This window comes from Dermacentor variabilis, chromosome 2, assembly GCF_050947875.1.
Source record: "Dermacentor variabilis isolate Ectoservices chromosome 2, ASM5094787v1, whole genome shotgun sequence".
Taxonomy (NCBI): Eukaryota; Metazoa; Arthropoda; class Arachnida; order Ixodida; family Ixodidae; genus Dermacentor; species Dermacentor variabilis.
Window position 1 is genome coordinate 106300505 of NC_134569.1, and position 18942 is coordinate 106319446.

General features: G+C 48.6%; 1 protein-coding gene across 9 annotated transcripts in view; it reads right to left on the reverse strand.

Annotated features, from left to right (window-relative positions):
• The window catches only part of EndoA (SH3 domain containing GRB2 like, endophilin-A), a 112334-nt gene extending 93536 nt beyond the window's left edge, over window positions 1–18798 (reverse strand). For all 9 annotated transcript variants that reach the window (XM_075681609.1, XM_075681617.1, XM_075681616.1 and 6 more), the window contains exon 1: window positions 18643–18798. The gene's annotated coding sequence lies outside the window, so the exon portion shown is untranslated. The remainder of the gene's footprint in view (window positions 1–18642) is intronic.
• Window positions 18799–18942: the final 144 nt, after the last annotated feature.

Below are 18942 nucleotides of genomic sequence, written 5' to 3' on the forward strand. Positions count from 1 at the left end.
ATAGTAGTAGTAGTATACGACTTTTATTCAGCCCAAAATTACAGGCCGAGCAGAGGTGGATATATTATAGTGTTATTTGGGAAAAGTGTAGGAGATGGGAGACTGCGCATATTCTGTCGTCTGGCGGTCAAGCATTACAGTAGATAGGTTCGAAGGCAACGGAGGCAGAAAATGAGATGGAGAGAGATTATCAATTCTGCGGGCATAAGGCGATGTCGCTTCACGCAGTGCAGCAGTAATTGATCTCTGACAATTATCTCCTGCAGTGAACTTGACTAGGCTGTGCTGGTGACGACGATGTGATAAGACCTACAAGACTACTCTTTGTCAGCGCCTTCCGTATGCATGATTCGAAGTCGAACAGCTGGGTAACCTTCTCTCGCCCACACAAGCGAGCCACACCACGTTTTCCATGCGGGCTACTGTTGCCCTCCGAAGCATACATTCTGCGCTCAAGATTGATTGATTGACTGGCTGGCTGATTCGGTTTCACATCCCCAAGGCTACGCTGGGGATATGACACACGCCGTTGTGCAGTGATTCGGATTAATTGTTACCGTCAGCGGGTCTGTAATGTGCGCCCGTCTGTAAGTGCACGTACGGTATCTCTCGCCCTCCGCTTCAATTAGTATGCGACCGGTGTGGCCGGGAATCGAAACCGCGGCCTTGTGATAAGCACGCGAAAGCCACAGACAATCGCCAAGCGGATGAACGAGAAAGGGAATTAATTGAGGGGCCCGATTTTCGTGTCACAGCCATACTAAGAACGGACGACGAATCCAAGAAAAGAATACGAGAAATTAACTTTCAATTGAAATGTGTAAATAATAAGGAACATGGAAATGAAAGTCTACGAAAAGACAACTTGCCTCCGGTGGGAACCGAACCCATAACTTAAGCATTACGCGTGCGGTGTACTAACCACTGAACTACGGCGGCGGCTGTTCCCCAGTCCATATCGTTTTTATTTATATTTTGGTGGGCGGGGGGGGGGGGGTATTTTAGTACGTGCCCTAGATCTAGCCCTGGGTGTTTAACCAGCACTAACTATGACCATGGCGGCGGATGTGCCACATGCTCGACTAAAAAAATGACAAGTCGAAAATCTGATGTCAGTATAAAATCAACTACGTTTTTGTATGGTGCGGCTTTTCTTTATCTCTGCGCGCGCGCGCGCACACACACACACACACACACACACACACACACACACACACACACACACACACACACACACACACACACACACACACACACACACACACACACACACACACAACCACGGCTGCTTCCGCCCAACGCCATTGTTGAGAACACTGACTGGCTACCTTATACACGCCTGCCTTGCAAGAGTTCTTAGAGCGCAGCGCATGCATTTTGCGCGTACTACGTAGTCCAGACACATCAGAAGTTTATTCCCGCCTCCAGCCGGATTTTGAGCGCTGCTCCCAAAGAACTGCAGCTCAGAGGGTCGCTACATTATACATTGCGGCATATCGCGAGACGCAAACCCACGAACAACACTTTTGGTCAGAGAGTGCCGCTAACCAATTCAGAGAGCGGTAAGCTACGGCCGCGGCTGGGCGACTGTGCAAGCGAACGCAACGCGGCCACTTTTTACGCAAACAGCGTTAAGCAGCTCCCCGTCCATGTTCGAGCAACAACCGCGCTGCGCACGTGCCAAAACCCAGACGGTCCAAACGAGCAGCACGACTCGCTGCTACCTGTGCGCTAAAGGAAGCAAAAGTAAAAGCAAACTACAGTTGTGAGTTAGATGCATGCACAATTAGCGACGGTCAAAAAGAAAATAGACGCTTTTTTTTTACTTTACGCTCACTCTCTCTTACCCTCTCTTAAAGGGTCCCTCATCAGGTCCCACAGCAAATTTTTGGTTATACGCTGGAAGTTGTTACGCGTCCTCTATAGGGAGCGTTCTGCTGCCAAAATTTTTCAAATCGGCTCATTAATTGCCGAGATACTTATTTCAGCACCGCGAACCCATGATTTCAGGAGGCGAGCTTCACCGCAAACATAGACGCTCTCTCCACTTGTCCCGCCTAGCCTCCGCAAGCGAAATATCTTCCCTGCGTTCTCCTATACCGGACCTCGAGGATCGCGTGACGCATACGTCACGGGCCCCACCTTCATTTTTTTTTCTCCTCGCGTTTTTGCGGTGCGGCGCACTTCCGCTGACGGCGTCGTGCGCGAGCTGTTGCGATTGTCTCATTTCGCGCAGCACACAATTTTGCGCGCTTTGCACGAGGACACCTGACTAGCGGTATAAGTCTGTCCTAGACGAATACTGAAGCAGACACAACCGGATCACAGAGCACGATCCCGCGCTGGAACACGGTAGAAAATAGATAGTTTAGGCGTCAGCGCGCTCGACTCCACGGCGTGGGAACAAGCAGACGAAACGGAGGCACATCTTCTCTTGCTGCGATGCGAAGTAAAACATGCAGACATTCGGTTTGTGTGTTTTATTATTTCTCTAAGCTTTAATTAATCTACTGTAGCAACATATTACAGAAATAACAGATGTTGGCTAGAATAATTCCTGAAGTCACGTGCCACCACGAGCGACGTCACAGCACGAACACGTGTACGTCATCCTCCAGCTTGGAGCGCTGCGGCCGCGAGGAGAAAGAAAAACGACGTTCGGTTTGAAATTTCTGCCCTTTCCGCGGCGCGTAGCGATGTAATTCTTTGCAGACACGATCGTTATCGCGCATTGTGTGCTCTGCGCTTGTCAGTTCAAAATGGCCAGACCTGGTGGGCCAACGGTCTATAACGGCCCACTCTGGAACATCGCAACAGCACTAACCCTATTGCGACAGTTATGCGCTGTCGCAGGTCGGTGACGCAGAGGAATGGCATTCGATGCCTCTTAACGGAAACTACAAACAAATCAATCTGCAGTTGCAGCGTCCAAGCGCAGGTGTATCACATGCCGAGCACTACACAATTTACGAGTGTCAAACAGCGGCGCGGTCTTCGCTGTTCTCTCCTCCCTTCGGGTGACGACCGCAAACAGAGTTAGAGCGACCAACTCGCACGCATGCGCAGTCGGATGGGTGGACCCAGCAGCGCTGACCGCGACCCGGACAGGTATGCGCTGCTGCAGCAGAGATGCAGTGCGCGCGCGCGCGAGAGAGAGAGAGAGAGAGAGAAGGCGTGCGATCCGTGCGCCGAATAAACACCCGCTCCCCCACCACGCCGCGCTTACATACAGGTCTGCGTGTGCACTTCCATAGTTTCTCTCGTTAGATCCGTGCAGTGTGCGTGTGCGTGCGTGCGTGCGTGCGTGCGTGTGTGTGTGTGTGTGTGTGTGTGTGTGTGTGTGTGTGTGTGTGTGTGTGTGTGTGTGTGTGTGTGTGTGTGTGTGTGTGTGTGTGTGTGTGTGTGTGTGTGTGTGTGTGTGTGTGTGTGTGTGTGTGTGAATACATAATGATTTAAAGCTATTAGCACAGGCGCACAATGGACAAGACCAGGAAGAAGGGATCGTAGCGCTGTGGTAGAGGTCAACTCATTTGGCTTCATGTGGCCTATGCATATATGGCTTGTTCTGTTGCGTCGGCAATGCTGTTCGGTGCCACCTACAAGTCACGTGCAGAACCAACAAGTTTCTGCTGCAATGTACACAATGGTCGCCTCTTTTTGTCTAGAGTTCCGCGCTGTTCTGCGCTGATATACAGTTCAAATATAGATACATGAAACTAACGAGTCCGGCATTCCATTGTACGCTTACGAGCAGTGTGGCTCTTGTGCATAATTTTCCGTCATGAATGCGCAAAGCACGGGTCACCGACTAATCAATGTGGTCTTCATTCTTACGAACACTCTTACGACATTGCCAGGTGTACACTCGCTGTCATCCAACAGGCGTCCGCTGCGATAAGCGCTTTTACATAGGATCGCCTTTGTGATCGAGGGCCACAACGAGCTCTTACGCGCGCGCGATCAGTGAATGCCACCTTTTTTTTTTTTTTTTGCAGATATCAACGCAGTAATGCATGTTCGAAACAAACTAACAAAAACCAGTGCGACAAATGCCAGCAGTGAACTCGGAATACGATTTGGCCCTAACTTTCTAAGTACAATTTTTTTTCAGCACTTTCGCGGTCGCTCGAGGTTTCTCTGCGTATTTTGACTAGATAGAAAACATTTCTACACCAACTGCGGAAAGCACTTCCAGCAGCGCACAACTTGTTTCTTCGCCAGTGTGTGCATCGGCGACGCAAGATTTCATGGGATCGGTTTTAATTCGCTGGATTAAGGCATAGTATATCAATTATTCGTATTAGAATTACCGCCGACTTAAGTGTACCAGAGTCGATTACCTTCCCGACGGTCTTCGGAAAAGTTTCTTTAGAGAGAGAGAGAGAGAGAAGCCGCTGAATTTCAGCGCCAAGTCTCGTGAAGGGCGGCGTCATGCTATATAGCCTCCGCAACACTGCGCCGTATTAGCGACCGTATGCCGGAGCACGTCACCGCGGCTGCTGCTACCTAGAAGCCAGACTCACCGGAAAAAAGAACGAGCGAGCGAACGCGGAGAGGAGGGACAGGTATTATCGTGGGGTGCGAGTGTGGCCCCAGCACGAAAAGGCGTGCGCCGTGATCGCGTTTGCGTGTCCGCGGGGAAACCGTGAGAGAGAGAGAGAGAGAGAGAGAGAGAGAGAGAGAGAGAGAGAGAGAGAGAGAGTAAGCAAGCAAGCGAAGGATTATGCGAAGCGGGAGAGGAGGCCTTTGGCGGCCACGCCAACCACGTTACGCACGAAGGACTTTCTCCGCGGTGCGAGGGGGGTTGTGGGGCAGTTAGTAGCGACGCGACGACTGGCGCAGGACGGCTGCGTTCGTTCGTACGCCGTCGTTCTTCCTCTGATTTATTATTATTATTATTATTATTATTATTATTATTATTATTATTATTATTATTATTATTATTATTACTATACACCAGTGCATCAATGTCTCGCCGAACGAAGGAACGAGACTGCAGCGGGCAATTCTCACTTATCTCTCTCGCCTACATGTAAAAGCTCCTTCAAATCCTTACTTCAGGACATCAGCTGGCGGGAGTAAAACCTAGTAGTGAAACCACGCGACCAAGCAATATACTCGCCCACACATAATTTATAGCTGTGCGGCTCAACTCACTTTCCGCGTTCTGCTTGGAAACCGGGACACCCTGTAGTGTTATGTATACTATAAGAGCGAATGATTCTGTCTGCCAAATCATTTTTTTCTTCTAAGTAATATAATAATAATATTTGGGGTTTTACGTGCCAAAACCACTTTCTGATTATGAGGCACGCCGTAGTGGAGGACTCCGGAAATTTTGACCACCTGGGGTTCTTTAACGTGCACCTAAATCTAAGCACACGGGTGTTTTCGCATTTCGCCCCCATCGAAATGCGGCCGCCGTGGCCGGGATTCGATCCCGCGACCTCGTGCTCAGCAGCCCAACACCATAGCCACTGAGCAACCACGGCGGGTACTCTAAGTAATATACCTATATGGGTTGCCCTATCTGAGTAGGCGGCCTGGAATGCTTTAGCACACTGGAATGTTTACCTTCATCCTCATTCGACGACAGAAGCAACCACAGTTGCTGCTGCTATGCACGTATAAGCACGTATACTATGCAGCAACTGGACTGAAGTCCACTACACGAAAATACCTAGCTCGCAGGTGTCTCTCCTCCAATAACACCTGCCAGCTGCGTGGGTAGAAGCCAACCTGTTAACCTAAATTACTCTACATACCCCGCACGTTAAGTAACGCACGGCAAGTAACGGGCGCCTGATTGCAACCCGGCACGCACGCAGCTCGCCGCGTACTGTATGCGTGTGAACGGCGGTCGCGACACATTCCCCCAGAGGCCGGTCCGCACAGATCTCCAACCACCTGCTCGAGTAACCACGGCGCTGTAGCAATGCGCGGCACCTCCGCTCGCGCGCGACGCGGAAATGTAGACGGGCGCCGTGCGGCGACCCAGTTGGCCGCGCTTTCGATCGTCGCTCGACGAAATGAAACTGCGGCGCACGATGTACTGCGCAGGCGCCAACCTATCGGGGCTCGCAACAGTTCCGGGATGTCCCGGCGAGGATCTAGAGCTCGCTGTGTAAGCGGCTCCGGGCATAGATCGGCACCTTCTGTCATGCCAGCTTTTTGCCGCTTTAAAATTTATGGGTTCGGCATGCGAGTCGCTTTTGTAGGAGATGAATATATATATGCAGGTATCGCGGGAGATATTCAAAGGGCATGCACTATAATACAAGATTTCAGACTTGCCTTCATCATCATCATCATCATCATTATTATTATTATTATTATTATTATTATCATTATTATTATTATTATTATTATTATTATTATTATTATTATTATTATTATTATTATTATTATATACATTTCTGTCTGTTTTTGTTCCCCTGTGCACCAGTTCTCTGACCTCAGTGTCGTTCCTGGGCGCGTTAAATAAATTATCGGTTGATTGATTATGAAGGTTCTAACCTTCTAAATCACAGAAGACATACGGGAAATGCAGCAGAGGTGACGTAAATATTTTGCTAAAACACTTGTTTCCATACTAACCAGTTTCCGTATCGGTACGCAGAAGGCGGGCACGTCATGACATCATGATATATATTGGCTTACTCCGTTCCTACATTTGCGATCGCTGCGGCTGCTGCGCGCGCGCGCACAGCAGCCGCAGCGCACACGCACGCACACACACACACACACGCGCGTGTGTGTGCGTGCGTGTGTGCGCGTGTGCGCGTGTGTGTGTGCGCGTGCGTTCGTGTGTGTGTGCGTGTGTGCGTGTGTGCGTGCGTGCGTGCGTGTGCGTGTGCGTGTGTGTGTGTGTGTGTGTGTGTGTGTGTGTGTGTGTGTGTGTGTGTGTGTGTGTGTGTGTTTGTGTGTGTTTTGTGCGCGGACGACATCGTCAAACGTATAGCCTTATCGTTACAGAAAATCATCAAATTTTGCTCTCTGGTCCCCATCGGTCGTCAGGAGGTCAATGTCGATGAAGCCAGGTCCACCGCTTCGAGCCCAACATTAGTATCTAATTATATTCATCTTAACATATCCCAAACCTTCACCTTGCCAAGTGTCATCCTTTTACGAGCGAGATGCGTGTGGTGGAGTTTATACGACATCCAAAACCCGTATGCACGAGTACATAAGCACGACATCCACTGCGACCGAAGGGCAATATCCATGGCGGACCCGCAAGTCCCGCGGCATAAGGGCTCGGATAATTCGTATAGAAAGGGTCCCATCAGCGCGAAGAACACGGAAGCAGCAGAAGGACAAAAAGAAGTAGAATATACTCATATACAGGGTATTTATTTCACGTAATTTATTTATTAATAATGTCAACCCAAAATGGGTCATTACAGGAGTGGAAGAAGTACAGAAAGAACATACAAAGTATTACATTCCTTGGCAGGTAGTGGAAGATCAGACATCAATGTTGATTTTCTAGGTACAAGAATATTCTTTCAGATGAAAACTTAGAGAAAACAGCAACTTGAACCAAGGATTAAAAAAAAGAAAAAGAGAGGGGTTAACCGCAGCTAGGTGAAGCCAACGACACATGGTTCGCCGCCACGTGGCGCTCCTCAAAAATATCTTTTTACATTCCGTTTAATTAGTTCATCGTCTGAGATAATTTATTCAATATGCTCAATATTCACTTTGGGGCCAAGTGCATTTCGTCACGTTGTAGAGGGAGTTAAAAAAGCCCGCGAAATACCAAATAAAACCACGTGACTGCGCTCACGCGCTATCGTGCCGCAGGGCTCTCTCTCTCAACCGCGCTACACTGTAACTGCACCTCGTGCGAAAGAACCCTGCGCTCGGACCTGTGGCGAAGCGAGCGGCCGCGGCTCCAGGCTTCGGCTCTAGGCTTCGGCTCCAGGCTTCGGCTCCAGGCTTCGGCTTGACAGTGCGCCAATATATCAGACGGTGGCAAACGGAAAGGAAGCGCCGTCCTCGTCCCTGATAAGCGATAGGCTCGACGCACGGCTGAGAGCGCTGCAATACGATGGCAGACCCTTTTATTTCTTTCTTTCTTTTTTTTTTTTACCTAGGTAGGACATTAGGCAGTATAACAGCAAGAGCTTGGTCGCGCAACCTACCGCCCCGTTCCAAAGGGGACGCTCATAACATCCATCCATGCGACGATAGCGCGCGAGCGCACTCGCGTGGTTTTATTTCATATTTTGCGGGCTCTCTTTAAACGCCGAAGAAAAGAATAACCGCGCAGCGTGTACGTTGCCACACACACACACACACACACAAAAAAAAATGGATCGGTCGTTCTTGAATCCCGTCTACAACTTAACGAAACGCACTTGGCCCTAAAGTGAATACTATAATATTTGCATAATTGATCTTAGTTAACTAATTAAGCAGAATATAAAAAAAAATACTCTAAGGTGCGCCACATGATCGTACACCACATGTCGACGGTTACATTTACCTACAATTAACCCCTTCTTTTAAAAAAAAATCCTTGGTTCGAGTTACGTGAAACACCCTGCATATGACGTTCGGTACTATACGGCGTAAATGCAACGCGCACGCAAAAAACCTTCGGGGTGCAGCGATGCCAGAAATGATCGCGGCCTAAGGATCCACCAGAAGGCGAACAGGTGCGTTGCGCAGGCCCCGCGATCAAGCGCACAATGCATCCTTCAACTGATTCGCTGCATATTTTTGTGTCGTAGCTCTTTCCTTATTTTTTTTTTTTTTTGCATTTCCGGCATTCCCCACCGCGGGCAAGTGCACGCGCGACGACGTGCCTGCATGCATGAAAGCGAACGCCAGATTTGCGTTCGAGCACCGCAACCTTCCCCGATCATGCGCCGAAATCTGAGAAGCGGCACGTGACAGATTCTTCATTGCGAGTTGCAAGCAGCAGAAACAAAGGGAGGTTCCAATTAGTATGCATGCCAGCAGGAAAACACGTTCTCGCTATTTTCTTTCGTATTAGCTCTGAGCGCACGTGGTGGCGAGTTCGACTCCCGACTGAAACATCTGAATTTCGGTGGAGCGGAATCCAAAAAGAAAAGTCCTTGTATACTTAGGCGCGCGTAAAAGAATAAGAGACGTTAAAGAAGATGAAAGACACCTCTACATAAAGTCATCAAAACCGACCTGAACTCTCCTACCACGGCGTCTGTCATTCACCGCGTCTACATTTTGGACAAAAACGCGATAAAAGCTCATTTGTGATCAGTGATGACTTCGAATAAGTGTTTCAATTATTCATCACACATATGTGGGGCCGGCCTAGGAGTTTGCACTTCTGACGGTTGGAAGTATACATCATCATCATCATCATCATAATCATCATCACCACCACCATCATCATCATCATCATCATCAGCCTAGTTACGCCCACTGCAGGGCAAAGGCCTCTCCCATACTTCTCCAACTACCCCGGTCATGTACAAATTGTGGCCATGTTGTCCCTGCAAACGTCTTAATTTCATCCGCCCACCTAACTTTCTGCCGCCCCCTGCTACGCTTCCCTTCCCTTGGAATCCAGTCCGTAACCCTTAATGACCATCGGTTATCTTCCCTCCTCATTACATGTCCTGCCCATGCCCATTTCTTTTTCTTGATTTCAACTAAGATGTCGTTTACCCGCGTTTGTTGCCTCACCCAATCTGCTCTTTTCTTATCCCTTAACGTTACACCCATCATTCTTCTTTCCATAGCTCGTTGCGTCGTCCTCAATTTCAGCAGAACCCTTCTCGTAAGCCTCCAGGTTTCTGCCCCATATGTGAGTACTGGTAACACACAGCTGTTATACACTTTCCTTTTGAGGGATAGTGGCAACCTGCTGTTCATGATTTGAGAATGCCTGCCAAACGCACCCCAGCCCATCCTTATTCTTCTGGCTATTTCAGTCTCATGATCCGGATCCGTGGTCACTACCTGCCCTAAGTAGATGTATTCCCTTACCACTTCCAGTGCTTTGCTACCTATCGTAAACTGCTGTTCTCTTCCGAGACTGTTAAACAATACTTTAGTTTTCTGCAGATTAATTTTCAGACCCACCCTTCTGCTTTGCCTCTCCAGGTCAGTGAGCATGCATTGCAATTGGTCTCCTGAGTTACTAAGCAAGGCAATATCATCAGCGAATCGCAAGTTGCTAAGGTATTCTCCATCAACTTTTATCCCCAATTCTTCCCACTCCAGGCCTCTGAATACCTCCTGTAAACATGCTGTGAATAGCATTGGAGATATCGTATCTCCCTGTCTGACGCCTTTCTTTATAGGGGTTTTGTTGCTTTATTTGTGGAGGACTACGGTGGCTGTGGAGCCGCTATAGATATCTTCCAGTATTTTTAAATATGGCTCATCTACACCCTGATTCCGTAATGCCTCCATGACTGCTGAGGTTTCGACTGAATCAAACGCTTTCTCGTAATCAATGAAAGCTATATATAAGGGTTGGTTATATTCTGCACATTTCTCTATCGCTTGATTGACAGTGTGAATATGGTCTATTGTTGAGTAGCCTTTACGGAATCCTGCCTGGTCCTTTGGTTGACAGAAGTCTAAGGTGTTCCTGATTCTATTTGCGATTACCTTAGTCGGCTACAAAAGTATTGCGGGACATGGAATTTAAAAAAAGAAATAACACTTTATTCCCGCAATGCTTGGACGCATATAGCCTCGAAATCAAAGTCTGAGCAAATGGTGTAGTTTTTGCTATATATCTATAAAGAGCGAATCATTCAATTAGTAGCGTCAAGTGCCTTAACATAGAATAAATTCACATTTGTCGTGGAAACCATGTCCCGAAAGCTTTTGTGGCAGGCTGTACCTATCTCTACATATCGACTGCACTCGCTATGAAGCCTACAGAAATTGTCCGCATACAATACTTGATGAAAAAAGAGAGCGCTACGAAGACAAGGACGAAAGAACAATATGTACGACAGACAAGGCGCTACTTCCAACTAAATGTTTCTTGAAGAAACAGAACTTTAAATAGATGCAACCAAGGATGGCCCATCGTGACATCACGACCTCCCTATCTCTTCAGAAAAGCTATCTCCTTTTCGGTAAGCGTCACTGAAGGGCAACTAATGCACGTGCCCTCGGCCTTTGCAATGTAAAAGGCTTCCAATATCTCCCGTTCTAGTCTATCTCTAGGCCATGCCAGAAAACTGGTGTCGCGAAGATACGGACGGCAATTGTGACGTTTACAGTGTTCTGCCAGATGGCCCCCCGCATTGTTATCTACGGCCCAATTGTGCTCACGCGCCCTTTCATTAAAACAGCGTCCGGTTTGACCGATATAAACCTGTTGGCAACTTAGGGGTATATCGTATACGACATTACTTTTGCAAGCAGTGTACTGCGCTGCATGTTTCTTAGAGCATGGTTCGGGTTTTGCTTTTGTCATCATAGGGCATATCTTGGCCAGCTTATATCTGGCACAGGGTATCCCACAACCTCAAGAAGGTGGCACGAAGGCACAGTATCAATCTTCTGTTCAGTGCACCATGTAAGCTGGCCAAGATATGCCCTATGATGACAAAAGCAAAACCCGAACCATGCTCTAAGAAACATGCAGCGCAGTACACTGCTTGCAAAAGTAATGTCGTATACGAGATACCCCTAAGTTGCCAACAGGTTTATATCGGTCAAACCGGACGCTGTTTTAATGAAAGGGCGCGTGAGCACAATTGGGCCGTAAATAACAATGCGAAGGGCCATCTGGCAGAACACTGTAAACGTCACAATTGCCGTCCGTATCTTCGCGACACCAGGTTTCTGGCATGGTCTAGAGATAGACTAGAACGGGAGATATTGGAAGCCTTTTACATTGCAAAGGCCGAGGGTACGTGCATTAGTTGCCCTTCAGTGACGCTTACCGAAAAGGAGATAGCTTTTCTGAAGAGATAGGGAGGTCGTGATGTCACGATGGGCCATCCTTGGTTGCATCTATTTAAAGTACTGTTTCTTCAAAAAACATTTAGTTGGAAGTAGCGCCTTGTCTGTCGTACACGTTGTCCTTTCGTCCTTGTCTTCGTAGCGCTCTCTTTCTTCATCAAGTATGCTCCACCAACTCGCCCACATCAAGCTTCTGCCGCATACAATAGGTGGTGCAACGATCATAAGCACAGTCATCGTACCAGCTATTGCCAAAATACTCGTAAGGCTGGGCCTCTGTGTGTGTTGTATGCGTGTGTGTCTGTGTGCGCGTGAGTGTACCGACCAACGGACTTTCCACCTTACTGCATCCGTAACGATAATCGATGTGGCCACTCCGGTGATACATGGCGTCAGACTACGACATCGATCCCGCCGAACAAAGCGCGCGCGCGACAGCGGCGGGCGAAAGGTGCTTGAGAAGAAGGCGCCAAGTGCCGAGAGCGATCACGCTCGCCTACAGCTCTGCGCCGGGTTCGTTACAACGAGGTGCTGTTTACCCGTCGTCTGTCTCATATACATACCTGACTGAGATTGCACGAGACACATTAGCGTTCGCCTAACTGGACGGCACGACAGTCGAGAGAACGACTCTGTCAAGAGTGTGCGGCCTGTTTCGACGGTGGACGAAGAAGGCCATACACGCTCCGAAAAAGAAGCGACTACGGCAAGATCCGTGCAAGAAAGCACTTCTTCGCGACGAGGACGTACCAGCCAAGCTCGAAGATCGGGTTCGCAAAAAAGCAGTCCGACCGCGATGTGGTATGGAACCGACGCGGTCCCGGCGAGAACGTAAGATATCCGCAAGGTGCCGAGTTGGGTGAAACCAAAGAGTCGACTTGGATGCGTACGAGTGAGACGAAAAAAAAAAAGAAAGACAGAGTTCGCAATGACGACACCGGAAGCAAAGTCAAAAGTCGTCAACCTGCAGCATCTAAAATTTCGTGCTCCTGAAATTTAAAAAAGAAAAAGAGAGTGTGTATGTGTGTGTGGCAGGAGGGGGGGGATTCACCCACGTAACGAGTATAGTACCGCGGGAGCGAAATCGAGGAGTGCAGAAGTCCACTACGACCGACTCCGACGGGGAAAAAAAAAAAAAAGGAGAGCAGAAGGCCGGCTTAAGAATAGGCGGAAAGGCAGTGGAAAGAGCAGCATTGGCAATGGACGAGGCCAGGTGGCGACAACACGTAAAACGCCGAGCCGACAGGTGACAGAACGGGAAGGTCGCGCACTCTCGCACGCCGGCCTTGGCGGTGACCTCCTCACGCAGAGAGCGATTTTGCTCACTCAAGAGCGACGCGCGCGGAACCAGCACGCGTAACAGATTTCTTACTCAAGCGGTAGCGTTGCGCGCGATCCGTTCCCATCTAAAATCGCTTCTACGTCCTCACTATGCCGCAACATATACAACCGTCTTCGTGCAGACGACGCTGCTAGAGCAGCAGCGAACGAAGGTGATATTGCGTTCCTTTTCACACTCCTTGGGTCTCCTATATCGCCGTCGCTACGATGGCAAAGCCCAAGATGTTTCGGTAGGGGGGGGGGGGGGGGGAGGCTGAAATATAACTGCTTCTATTTTTTATTGTAATATGACATAAAAGCTGCACTTTCTTTTTTTCAGTCCGCTGGAGACTGCTCTGCTGTTGGGGGATGCCGAAACTTCGGCATCCTCTCTCTAGGATCCCCCTATCTTGTGGTAAGAAGTATAACGGGCAGAGAATACCAAGAGAATACCAATATGCAATGCCAAGAAAATGCACGTGATGGGTGGCTCGTTATACACGTTGTAAATCCTGCGTACGTAACCCACTGTTCAGCGCATGCACTGTTGTATGCAAAAGCTTGATGTGCGCGAGTTGGTTTTGCATACTTGAAGAAAAGAGAGCGAAAAGAGCGCTTGTCCGTCGTACCGTTGTATGCTTCATGCATGAACAGCTCGCGCGATAAATCATTGAGGCTGAAAATATTTTGACATTAGGGCCTGAGCGCATAAGCATCCCATCTGTCAAGCTACCCGGGAAAGAAATCGTTTTTCTTGGGAGGCAGTTATATGCGCGTGTGCGGTGACTTTGTGCTAGCGTACGAAATTGTGCTCTGGAAAAATAAGCCTGTGTTGGTAGCTTGAGCTTCGTGCGTCGTGCGTCGTCTTGTCCTTCTTCTCGTGGTCTTTACGTCTGCGCTATGGAACTCGAAGTCCGAATGAAATTCCAAAGTAGGCTTTCGGAACTCAGTTAGGAGAATTGTCGCAAATCCAGAAAATGAATTTCTGGTCCTTCCAGCGGCGACAACGTATTTGACAGACCTTTCATGTCTGTCCAACTCCGATGCGGCTTATTCAAATACATGTGAAACGCAGAAACGCTTTTCTGAGATAGCCACTGGGCCGATTTTAACGAAATTTGTTGTAATTGAGAAAGATAGCTAAATTCTCGTGACTGTAGGTAGCGGAATTTCGATTTATGGCTTCAATATTGTTACAAGAATTTTCAAAAATACGGCGGTTTAAAAAAATAAAAACATCAAGTTTACAAATTAATAACTCTGTATCAAGAGCAGGTATCGCGGCTCTGCAAACGGCATCTATTAGATCATTAGAAGCGCACAAATTCGATATGCCAATTTATATCTTACCTGAATTTTTTACGTTGTGTACAAGGGTTCTGCAAAAGCTGCATTTTCATATTACAAAATTTTTTGAGATTCACGTGTAACATGTCAATTTTGTGCGCTTTAGATGTACCATTAGACGCAATTCACAGAATTGTAATATCATTTTTCATTGGTAATATTTGCGATTTTTGCCAATATTTTAGAAAATACTGACGATCTAAATCACAAATTCAAAACAAAGAGTCACTAAATTTTACGTTTTTCCTTTAAATGCAAGAACCCTCGTAAAATTTGGTGCAGTGGTTGCCGATAAAAAACGATTTCTCATTTTACGTGTATTTAGATAGAAGCACTCGAGCTAAAGCTTCCTCTTAAGCAACGGTCGATTGATGATGTCGTGGCTCCCCGTACAGCCACTCCGCAGTTGAACACTAGGGAGTTTTAGAATAGGGGCCCCAATACTTTGGGGCCCCAAAGAGCTTTGCGGGTGTTAGCGTTGGGGCACGTAGGAGTGAAGAGTTTTAGAATAGGGTTTGACGTTTGCGGATAGCGTCTTGCGCTGACAGCGCCACTACGGCGTCAAAGAAAGACTATTAGAAATAATTAAATAAAATATCCCATTTTATGATAGGAATAATAATTTTTACTTGCGTGTATTCGCGTTTAAGTACAATTTAGAGGTTATTCTCTGTAAGCAGCAAACAATTAGTTGCGCTTAGTTTTGAGCAAACCAACTTTACTAGCCTTCACCAGCCAAGCTTAGCCGTGTTAGGCCTACGAGCCATAAAATCCACAATCGAATTCAAAATCAGCGGCGTCTAATGAGTCAATCTTCATAACACACGCTAGTTGAGAGAAAGCGATAACCGCAGTCACTTCTCCTAGCTTGCGAACTTCACGCGTTACCGCGAATCGAACCCACTTTTGTGCTAGGTTAGAGCCGTCGCTTCGATGGGTGCCGCCATGTTTGCCGACGCAAAGCTTTTGGGGCCGCTATTTGGGCTCCCGCTAAATCGGTGAAATAGCGTTCCCAACGCAAAACCCAAACGGAGTTTGCGTCTTGCGCATGCGCGGTGGCTTCGACGCTATTTCTTTGGGGCCCCAAAACGTTTGGGGCCCCTATTCTAAAACTCTCTACTGCTGCGTTTCCGCAAGCAAGAAGAAAGTGCGCAGGAGACAAGAACGTGATCGCGGTGCCAGAGAGACGTGGCTCCTCAAAGGCTTGCACACATCGTAGGCATATGTGCTCTTTTCTACGCGTAACCCAAGAAGTCAGTGAGTGCCCATCGATGATGCAGAAGTCATTCGTTGTTTATTCATTTTAAAATTAGAAAAAAGAAGGAAAGAAGGACGGTCGCCAAACGGTCTAGCTGACTCTGCTGACACCTGAACGGTGACCATCATATACATAGGGGGAATGCGTATGGTTGTAAAGGTCAGGGAGAGATGATAGATAGCAGGAAGTATAGTATAGGAAGAGTGAAAGATTATTTACACGCCATTTGCACGGCGCTCAAATCGTTTACCTTAGTTTACATGTATAGTATAGCTGAATGCGTTTGTTAAATGGCCCCGCACGCCCTCACAGTATATGCATAGAGTGAGTGATGAGCGTTCTCATCCATCCGAGGCTGGATGTATCGCTGAGAGCCCACGGTCGGCAAATAAGCGCCTCAGAAGCGCTAGTCCGACTCGCCGATGAGTGTTATCAGCCGGGTCCCAGCACATCGTACGAGTTTGCAAAACGTTTTCCTTTCGCGTCCAAGCACTGGTATCAGCGTCAGCACGGTAATGGTACCATAAGTCCACCATTGCATGGCGTACGCGCGCTATTGCGTCATATACGCGGGATCAACAGAGGCGCAAAGAAAAAGCGCGTTATAGCTTGCGCTATTGTCCCGGCATCCTCCCACACCCTTTATGACCCCGTTATCAGTTCTTTTCCAGCAGTTACCGTAGCAGCGCTGAAATCCCTTTATCAGCCACGAGTGTCTCCTGCCAGTGGATAGTGGGCACAAGAAGCCAGAAAGAAGCAAAAAAAAAAAGTAACACTAATAATAAATAAAATTAAAATTGCCAACTCTTTACCCAGTATAGTGCGCTCTCCACAGCGTTGCATTCAAATGCGGATTTTCAGCAGCCGAATGCGTGCAGTGATACGAAAATGCTCGCCGATTATGGCTGCACAATGGGGACGTCGCGTTTGAAGTCTGTCCCAGCGACTTAACGCTTTATTAACGGGAATCATTTGTTACGTTAGATGCGCCTGTTTATGCAATATTAAAAGTGATCACCTTGCGTTAATTCAAGCGCGGAATACTATACAGAATTGTATAAGTTTATATGACCCTATAGGTTTCTAGGCTACTTCAATACCTTAAACCATGTCAGTACCTAACAGACCTCACACTTTATGCAAAACAATGGTAATCATATGCCACTGGCACCGCATTACCGAACTATAAGTAACAGTCTCATTTAGGGTTTCTCTAATGACAAAAGGGTGTTTAACGGAGCTAGCTGGTTCATTCTTCGAGAATCGTAGCAGCAGAACTTGTGGAACACGCTCACAAAAGGAACGAATAGACGCGGACGCCGCTGCTTGTGTTCCTCCTGTGTCTCTAATGTTCGCTAGTGTTCACTAAGGAGCTGTCGAACAAAACAGGTGTCCACTGCAGCGCAAGCCAGCGCTTACGATAAAGCGTGAGGGTGTTTTTCGCGCAGTGACGTCTTCAGGAAATGTGAAGCGCGGCTTACTTTCCACTCTGAGAACGAGGCACTTGCCTGGGCGACTGTGGCGAGTTCTTTCGAAATACCGGCAGAGCACAGTGCACTCGTAGCGAACAGCTGGCGAGTCGAGGCTCCGCACACATCGCTGCCTTCCGCGCTATTACGATTTTTGCTCTTCAGCTTCAAATCAGACAACGCTCTCGTTCTTCACTAACTGCACACGTCGCCACGGCGCTCACATATCGCACCTCAGTCCTCACGTGCACCTACTGACGTCATCTCCGTAGGGTTCTAAGATCGCGGCGCGGTGACTCCTGCAGCCGATCACGGCCTCCACGAAATCATCTCACGCAAATTGACTAAATGTGGCAGGCCTTTTAAGAGACACCTCTTACGTTGACAGCCCGCAAACGGGTTGTTTTCGTAGCTTAATTTGCACCGCACGTCTGTTAAACGAATGTTGTCGTGTATACGTGGCCATTTGTAAGATAACGTCGCAGAGCCTGAATAAAGCTCGGGCATACGGAAAGTTGCCAAAGTGTACCGGCGGCGACACGCACGACGTATTTCCGAGCGCTGATGACCTACGCGCGTTCCCGAAGGCCGGCCGAATCGTAAACCAGAAATAGTCACGTACCATAAACAGCGCTTGCTAAAGGAACTACAATAGGAACGCGAGAAACAAGACCCTTCGCAACATATGCAGCGAACACAGCGATTCGCCGCCTCGCTGCGATTATCAGCGAAGGAACGAGTCAGCGCCACTTGAACAACGGGAGCTGCTGTATCAGAGGGTCAAGGTATCGGGTGACGAACAAACGGTCAGCACCTGCAGTTTCACAAGACAGCGACTTGGTTTCGGCGGAAACAAACCCGCACGGAAGAATGGGTATTTAGTTCCGGCGCGGCTGCGAACACAGGCGTTGAGAAACTGATGCATCCGAAATAAGACGGCGTAGAAGCGACGATCGAGGCACTGCAGTACTTTCCGATCGGCAGCGGCTTGGCCGAGCGAAGCGCGTCTTTTCAGACGGCGGGCAGACGGGCAAACGCCCCGCGCTGCGTGGTGGCCGGGAGTCGGCGATATAAATGGCAGTGAGTTCGCGAGGTAAGCCCTTTCATTGGAGCAGGGAGGGCCCGGCGGAAGACCCATTTGGAGACGTGCCACCGGGTTGTTCCCCCCGCCACTCAACCTCCTGCATGGCTCGACACGGACTCAAAACCGAGCTGCGCTGCTTCGGTCGTCCCGCGTCGGCCGAAGCTCGGTCTGACGACGGCGGAAGCGTCGGAGGAAAAAAAATAAGAGCGACAAACTGGCGGGCACTCGCACGCGCTTACCTGTTCAAAACACTGGCTGCACCTTGTAATTCCTGGGAGACGGCACAAAAGGTCCAAACACCGGTTCGAGACGGGCGCACCGATCGCCGACAACCGATATGCATGCACACACAGACACAGGAAGTCGGGAGATCCCGTCAGCCACCGCGAGTGCCGCAGTTTCCCAGAGACATCTGCCGGCCGAAAGGAGAGGCCGGCGACGCGCGAGCCGACGACGGCGGCAAAATTGAACGAGTTTCGGTTTTGAATCGGTTGGCTGGACATTGCCGATGCAAAAAACTCCTTGCGAAGTCGACGAGA